The sequence below is a fragment of the Grampus griseus genome, assembly GCF_964374135.1.
Source record: "Grampus griseus genome assembly, chromosome: 5".
Lineage (NCBI taxonomy): Eukaryota > Metazoa > Chordata > Mammalia > Artiodactyla > Delphinidae > Grampus > Grampus griseus.
Window position 1 is genome coordinate 73,026,803 of NC_138998.1, and position 9,058 is coordinate 73,035,860.

The window sequence follows — 9,058 nt, forward strand, 5'->3', positions numbered from 1 at the left end:
CCATATCTATCAATCACTCTCTCAGGAGAGTGGTAACAGCTATATAACACCAGGGGAGGGGGAGGGGAGGAGAGAAGAGCTCAACAGACATGCAAGATGGCCCAATGCCTCTGCAGTTTCGTCTTCTACAGCTTTGCTGTATTTCTGTCTTCAGATTCCATAAGAAAGGACTATACATATCCTTATACATTATACATAGTGTACATGCATAGAATATACATATACATAAATATGCATATCCATGAACATGTATATAGCATATACAAATACATATTGAAATAAATTTCCAGGCCACTCCTTCCCAGGGTACCATGTCAGCAAATGGAAATTTAGATAACTTTCATGGCTCCGTAAATGCTCCATGTGATCAGAAATGCAGCATATCCAGTCAGCCAACCCCCAAGTGCCAATCCAGCTCTGGACTCTATACTTATTTCCTTCTTCCTTCTCACCCCGAACAAGGTTGACTGTGTGGCCCCAGTTCATCAGATATTTTCTATTTTTCTCTTCTTTGTTCTTTATCCTATGAAAGTTATCTGCCTTCTGCCCCGTTTTGCAGTTCTCTGGACCCTTGGGAATGGAGGCTGCCTGCTTCATGAAGTGTTAAATAAGGTTTGTTTGTATCCCCTAAATTGTCTTCTTTAATCATTTTTAATATATATTTCTCACTTTCCCCTTCAGCCAACTTTAAATGAATTCTGTTATGGCAACCAAAGTGTTTCAGCTAATTTAAAAGTAAAGATCTTTGGGGACAGTGAGCTCTAGAATTAATCCTAGAGGAAAACCATGTATAAATGCTGCCATACATCCTCATCTCATTTTATTGCTGAGACAGAAGCCTAAAAACTTTAATGGCCAATGTCCTCCATCATCAAATGCCTTCATCCAAGAGAAAGTCTTTGGAAAACCACACAATGCAGTCATTACCAACATCGAACACTGATAAAAGCATTTTATCGCTTCTTGAAATGTATAAAGAGATAAGATGAGTTCAGGATGTCCACAGCCCTGGCCAACTGATCTCAATTTCTCTGTGTGTGGAAAAAAAAGAAGCAATAAAAATGACGCATTCAAAGTTTCCTTCTTTCTTTCTTTCCCTTCCTCCCTTCCTTCTTTCTTTCCTTCTTTCCTTCTTTCTTTCTTTCTCTATTCTTTCAGGCCCAAGTTAGTCTGAAAAGAGGCACTTTTGAACGAAGATCCTCTCCATGGGTGCAGACATTAATGTTTCAAATACCTTGTAGGTTTGATTTTTCACACTAAGCTAACTCACCAAACCAGGCAAGTCCTACCGTGTGTTTGTGCAGCCAATACCCCCTGTAGGAAAGATCCAAAGATTGAGTGGGAATATGCTGAATGCCTGCCTTGGGCCAGGCATCTGACTTCTATTCATTCCTCACAGTTATCCAGTGAGGAGGGTGGTGTTTTTTCCCATATTACAGGTAGAGAGCTGAGGTTCAGGGTGGTCAAGTAATCTGTTCAGGATCTCACAGATAAAATGTGGTGAAGTCCATCTCAGTCTAGGGCCTGCAAAATTTTTTTTAATATATATGTATTTATTTATTTGATTGCATCAGGTCCTAGTTGTGGCAGGTCTGCAATTCTTAGTATACTAAGCACAACTTGAGAAGGACCTCATTCCCAGGAAAAGAGTTGTAGAGTTTTCCCACTAGGTCTGGAACAGAGCTCACGCTATATAGCCTGTGTCAGGAAAGTACTCTGAACATATATCCAATGGACTTCCTATGGTTCTGTTGCTATGGATTCTAGGTGTTAACCTAAAACAATAAAACTGCTGGTTATTTTACCAGCAAAACAAGTTTATTCAGGAACAGCAAAGAATTGCAATTTGGGAAATGCAACTGTGGTGAACCACATGTAAGTCTTGTAAAGCGAAGGAGAGGAAACTCTTTTATAGAGGAGAAGGGAAGTTGAGAGGGACTATTAAAAACAAAAAGCCCATTGGAAGAAACTTGGTGTTCTAAGTATAGTGGCTTTTCATTGGCTGACTTGTTGCCATGCAAGGAGAAAATCTTCCTCCTAATGGTGGTACTAAAGTAGTGTAACTTCCTGCCTGAGATGCAAGGTACGTCTCTTCCTGTTAGGATCTGTGTTGATGTCGAGTGGAACATGCACAAGAGCTCCCCTTTCTGGCCTCCCAACTCCATTTTATTGAGGTTCCCCTTTATTAATTCTCACAAGGGTTCTACTTTCAGAGCTTATTATAACTGCCTTCTGAAGTGGTCAGTGAGAGCGTGAAGGGTTAGATGGACAAGGCCTTGGGCTGGGGAGCAACCCAGTGTGGGGTTCTCATCTCTGCTTCTGATTCCTGTGCCTTTGATTCCAAGTTCATAACAAAGAAATAATAATTCTTGTCCATTCTACCTCACAAAGGACAAAGAGGAGGAGAAGTCACTGCCAAGAGTGAGCCCACCAGTGGGCCAACACACTGAGGTCCAATGTCCAAGGTCCCCTCTCACCCTTAGCAAGATCCCTGTGATGGCAGAAAAAAACGTGGCAGATTAGAAAACTCAAGCAGATGCCTCCTCTGATGTCTATGTGCTTCTCCTAGCCCTACATACTATAAGAGCTGCCCTTCCCTGGGGCAGGGGAGGGACCTAGCAAGACAAGCAAAAATGTCCAAGCCTTATCTAGGTCACCTTGAAGCAAGACAAGCAGGGCTTCAACTGTATTTCCTTGAACACAGAATAAAAGGACAGGGATGAGATTAAGTAGCAGGGAAAAATTAATTGCTCCCCTCCCCTGTGGCCTCCCATAAATGCTATTATAGCACTTATAACTATCTATCTTATTGTTTATTTTCATGCCTGTCTCCCTCTGATAGTGAGCAACTTGTAGTCAGGGATCTTTTCATGTTACACAAGAAAAATGTGAATGCATTTTCTGTGTTAAATAAAAATAAAAACATTATAGAGAAGCCTGAGGTCCTCTTTGACCCTCTTTTTGTTTAGCATCCCCAATCCCAGTCCTCTCCTGGGGAGTAACCTTACTTAGCAGGATGAGTGTAGGTATTTTTCTATGTATTTCACCGAATGAGTGACATACACATATGTAGCTTACACAAGTTCAATTTCAGCCAAAACAGAACAAAACAAATAAAACTCTGAGAGAGACATTGTGATTTAACTAGTACCATTCCACACACTGAGTCAATGGCCTGGAGAAGTGTGGGATGAATGACAGAATCCCTCAGTTAAACTCAGGTCCCTCAGCTGTCCTGGTGCTTCTCGTAGTGTGACCATTTCACCACCCTTGGGGATGATTTTAAATATTTTCAAGGGTATTTCTGATAATACTTGATTTGTGCCTTAGACATTAACTTTTGGACCCAATCCCTATAAGAGTTGTACTACATACACCCACGCGGGCTCCGTGACATACCATGGTGCCCAGTGCAAAATCTGTAATACAGCCATAAAGTTAATTCCTCTATCGGGACCCACAAAATGGAGGCAGCCCAGTGCCCGCCCCACCCCCACCCCAGCCCCTCACCGCCAAATCTAAACCTAAGTCAGCAGCACTTACGGGAAATGCCTCACTGTCAAGGAAGCCTAACACCAATCTCAGTCCTCCAGCTCAGCTTTAGCTGGTTTACCTGACCCTAGAAAATAGGGCCTCCTAGCCAGTCATGCCCTGTTTCGTGTTGCCACTTCTAATGCAAAACTTGCTCTTGCCCAAAATCCCTGGGAAGAGCAGTCCACTGCTGGTGAGGCCCTGTACTTCCCCAGTCCATGCTTTCCCTGGAATAAAGAGCATCACACTAAATTGTTTTAGTTTTGTCATATGACTCTAGGATGAATGCTCTGTAACTTTTTAGGACAGAGGAAAGGAAAGAAGGAACGATCTTGGAGTGGTGGTACCTTACGAAAGAAGAAAATCCTGGCTACAGATTATTCTGAGTAATGGTATTTCTGACTTTGCCGAGATGATATCCAGAGGGAACCACCATTCTGCTTATGTGTAATGTGAGTCTTAAACAGTGGCCATTTGGGGGCTACCCTTCAGAGCAGCAAGTGTGGGCTTTCTGTTCTGAACATGACGTCACGCTAATAGGGCCTCCATCAGCAGGAAATACCAATGATCCCTGTCCACATGAACTCTGTGATTCCAAAATCTGACTTCAGCCAGATGTACTTTTATTTATTTATTTTTAAATTTATTTAATTAATTTATTTTTGGCTGCGTTGGGTCTTTGCTGCTGCATGTGGGCTTTCTCTAGTTGTGGCAAGTGGGGGCTACTCTTTGTTACGGAGCACGGGCTCTAGGCACACGGGCTTCAGTAGTTGTGGCACATGGGCTCAGTAGTTGTGGCTCGTGGGCTCTAGAGCACAGGCTCAGTAGTTGTGGTGCACAGGCTTAGTTGCTCCGCGGCATGTGGGATCTTTCCGGACCAGGGCTTGAACCCATGTCCCCTGCATTGGCAGGTGGATTCTTAACTACTGCACCACCAGGGAAGCCCAGCCAGATGTACTTTTAAACGGAACCAGTTTGGCTATATTTTCTCTCAAGACCAGGGGAACTTTGGGCCTTACTCTCCTCACTACATTCTCGGGGATCTGGTCTCCTGGCAGGTACTTGGGGTTTTTAGGGTCCTGGTTGATGATTGCTATCAAATCTCTCCTACCCACCAGCTCCTCCTTAACCCAGAGTTTCACTTTACTATCAAATTTATTGTTTTCTGGATATTCGGGGCAATGATTCCTGCAATGGGGAATTCCTTGCAAAGCAGAAGAAAAGTGGATGGCTGATTCTTACAATGTTAAAGATTGTCCCAGAAAAAAAATAAATAAAAAGGTCATCCCGGAGTTGGCACAGCCAGCTCAGAATTGCCAGATAATTTCCCATCAGATCTGGCCTTCCACAGGAAACAGCTGCATTAAGGGAACATCCTAGGTCCTGCCCAGCTGTTCCGGGGGGTGGGGCAGAGCAGAACTGAAAGCATGTAGCTAAGTACTCATTGTGTAAGCCTTTTAGCCCAGCAAAGGTATCAAAACCAGAGTTGTTCATCCCTTCTGAGCAGGATAGAAAATGGGGATTAGAAGCGCTGCTAGAAATAATCTAATCCAGACATGTCATTTTAGATTTTTTTTTCAATCCATTCAATTTACAAACGAGGAATTTGAGGCTCCAAAAGGGGAAGTGTCTGGTTCAAGATCACACGTTTGCATTATTGGCAGAGGGGAAATAAGAACTCAAGTCTTCTGACTTCTAATTCAGTATTAATTCCTCAACACTGAGCTTTGGAAACACTGAGTGAAACAAAATTAAACTTCGTTCTTTATCGCCAGACATCTGAGCCTTTAATATGCTAATAAAGTCTTCAGACTTTCCCAACAGTACACAGGGCCTCTCACTGTTGTGGCCTCTCCCTTTGCAGAGCACAGGACGCGCAGGCTCAGCAGCCATGGCTCACGGGCCCAGCCGCTCCGCGGCATGTGGGATCTTCCTGGACCAGGGCACGAACCGCGTTCCCTGCATCGGCAGGCGGACTCTCAACCACTGCGCCACCAGGGAAGCCCAGGATTACTGTTTTAATACAGTGTCTATTTACATTCTCCAAAAGAGGATTAGAGGATTCCTCATAACAATTTAGGAAATGCTACCTATGCCATGCCGTTATTGCTAAGTGCTACAGAAAGTAATTATTTACACATAATCCCTACAATTAACATTATGCAGCACTGATGCTGAAACACAGGATAATCAACCCGTGGCAAACATCACCTGTCATTCTAAAGCTCAGCCATGAGCTGTGCATCTGAAAATGCGTAAGTGTGTGTGTTGGGGGAGGGGGAATGTGGGCAAGACCAGGGCTAATGGTCAGCTCTTCGCCTAGGTGCAGTCCTTCCAGCATATGGGATTTAGGGCTGGTGAGCCTCCATTCAACATGCATTGGTTGTGCTTCTGAGACATGTCCTAGATCCTTGCTGTCAAGGAGATCACAGTCTAGTAGGGGAGCCAGCACATAAAGGAGAACTGTGATGATGTAATGACAGGGACATGTACAAGGCAAAGTTAAAGGTACTGAGGAGAGAGAGTGAAGTTAGGCCTGGAGATGGGGTTCAGGGGCAGTGGCTAGAAAACTTCCCAGAGGGGTCTTTCCACCGGGTGTTAAAGGCCAAGTAGAATTCACTAGATGGCTGAATGGGGTGAGGAAAAGACTATATACAAAGGCAGAGACGGGAGAAACAACATGGGTTTGGGGGCAGCTAGGTAACTGAGTATTGCTGGTGAAAGGAGGGGCGTCACAGGGATATCTGGCAGGGAGCTGAGTATGAAGAGCCTTCTGCACTGTGCTGAGGTGTTTGGACTTCATCTGTGCATAACTGAAGGCGTTAGCCCAGTCTCTCTCCATAAATACCGACCATTCTGTGACTATGCAGAGAGTCAGCTACCTCCTCAGGTCAGACTAAGATTCCAAACTGCCTTGTGAACAGATGGCATTGTGAGTGTGGAGCTTCAGAGAGAGACACTGGCTGGGGCTGAGTTTCACAATATCCTCTTCTACCACGCACAGTTTTAAAATGGAAACTACCTGCAACTTAGAGATGCTGTTCGAGATTGAAGAATTTAGAGTCAAATCTATCCTTATAGCTCTTTTTATGGTTAAGATAACTTAGACTCTGAGAAGTGAGGTGATATAGCCAAAGATATCAGCAGTAGAACCAGGATGAGAACTTGTGTGTCCTGCACCCAAGACCAGGGCTTTTTTTTTAGCTTGCAGTTAAGTTATCCAAACCAAGAGGAGTTTCTCATCAAGCTTATGCCCATTCGTTTAGTCAACATCATTTATTCACTCTCTTCTGTAAATTTGGTTTTAGAGACTGAGGATTCATGGATGACAAAAACCTGGTACCTGTCCTGGAGGAGCCCAAGTCAAAGGTGAGGATATTAGGCCATGGGAGGCCCTGGTGGCTCTGGGGACTGACAGCATGGTGAGTGAAACAGGATGGTCCTTACATAGCTAGCTTCAGATGATCATTGTGTGAATATAGGCTCCAGGTTGCCTCTATAGAGAGAAGCCAGAAATCTAGATTTTTGAGTAAAATGTTCTGATTTTTAAAACACGGTAAGGGCCAAACAAGATAGATCTGCAAGTGAGTTTGATCTATGGCTGCCATTTTGTGATTCCTGTTCTAGGCAATTGTTTTATATATATATACACACACATATATATATGCATACACACACACACACACACACACACACACACATATATATAAAGGATCTTCCAGTGGGCTTGTTAAAAATACAGAATTCTTGGCTATATTCCAAGGTATTTGGAATCGATAGGCCTGGGTTGGGACCCTTTAATCTCCACTCAACAGAAACACTTCTGATGCAGGTGGTCCACAGGCCACACTTTGGGAAACTCTGATCAGCTGTTGTGTTTCCCACTTAGAAGCTTTCATCTCATCCTCTTAATCTTGGGTCCCAGAGGATTCATGCCGCTGATTTGACTGTACTGCAGTTCAGTTAGGAAACGCTGTTGTGGAGGCCAAGCCTTATACATTCAGTTCATGTCAGTGATGACAAGCATCCCATGCAAGCTCAAAGAAGGAACAGCAAAGACAAACACAGGAAAAGGGCAGAGGTGTATAGATAGTTTGTAGGAGGATGGAGACAGAGAGAAAGCCAGGGTGGGAGGGGAGAGGTCGAAGTTAACTGCTGCATCACAACAATTCACTGAGGGTGTGGGCTTCAGAGGAGTCACCCACTGTTACACAGTGACTAATCTCTGTCCCTAGCTCTTCAATTGCTTATCTGGCTAGATACGTGATCTGCTAAGAGATGGCCCAGGAGCCTCCTAGAGGAGAAATGATTCTCTGGGTTGCAGCAACACCCTCCCTCCCAGTAGACTATCTGATTTAAACTTTCACCTAAGAGTAACTGTTTGGGGCCATTTTAATTTAATTAAATTAATTAATTTATTTATTTATTTTGGCTGCACCGCGCGGCACACAGGATCTTAGTTCCCCAACCAGGGATCGAACCTGTGCCCCCTGCAGTGGAAGTGTGGAGTTTTAACCACTGGACCGCCAGGGAAGCCCCTGGGGCCATTTCTGGATTCTCAGCAGGGGACAGGCTTCTTCACAGAGCATAAGTTTCAAGGGGAAGAGTATAGGTCATTGGAAAAGCAAAACTACAGGGACAACCTTGACCTGGCCCCTGCTTACCATGCCAGCCCCATCTCCACACCTACACTAGTCCAGCAATCCCCACACTTGTGGATCTCACACTTAACTGCTGTTTCTCATCTCCATGCTTTTGCTTGTGCTGCCCCCTCCCAATGCCTGGGATGCAGTCTGTCCCTTTTTAACCCTCCTTCACCAGTTCAGTGCTTACTCTTTCATCATCTAAGACCCTCCTGACTACCAGGCTGGTCGAGTTCCTCTGTCTATGCTCCCGTGATGCCCTTTCCATACAGTTATCACTCCTTTACTACATTTGATTATATAATCCATTTGGAGATCCATCTTTGTCTTTGGACTGGGAGCTCTTGAGTGCAGGGCTACTTCTTATTCATTTCAGTATTTCTAGAGTTTATTCCAGTGCCTGGCAACAAGCAGGGGCTCAACAAACATTTACTGAATAAATGAGGTTTAACCACTTGGGAACTATGCAATCTTAGCAAATCACTAAACCTTCTGGAGTCTAAGATTTTATCTGTACAGTAAGGTAATGATACCTCCCCCCTACAGCTGTTATGAGAATTAAGTGAGATAATGTACATAAAAGCATTTAGCATAGCACCTGGCTAAGAGGAAGTGACCAATAATATTTTTTAAGCTAAAAGAAGATTGAAGAAGTCATCTGTTCCAGCTTCTTGCTTTCATTAAGCCTGTCTCCTCATGCTGCAGGATCTAAATACCATTTTAGTTTAAAGGAAGAAGATGGTAACCACATGCCTCCTTCTAGGGATACACACGAGATTGGGTTTCAAAGAACACTCTGAAGGGCAAGTTTTCCAGACTGCACTGTGCCTGGGTCACACCTAAGTAGATGAGCAGGGTTTGCATATGAAACCAAGTCAAATACT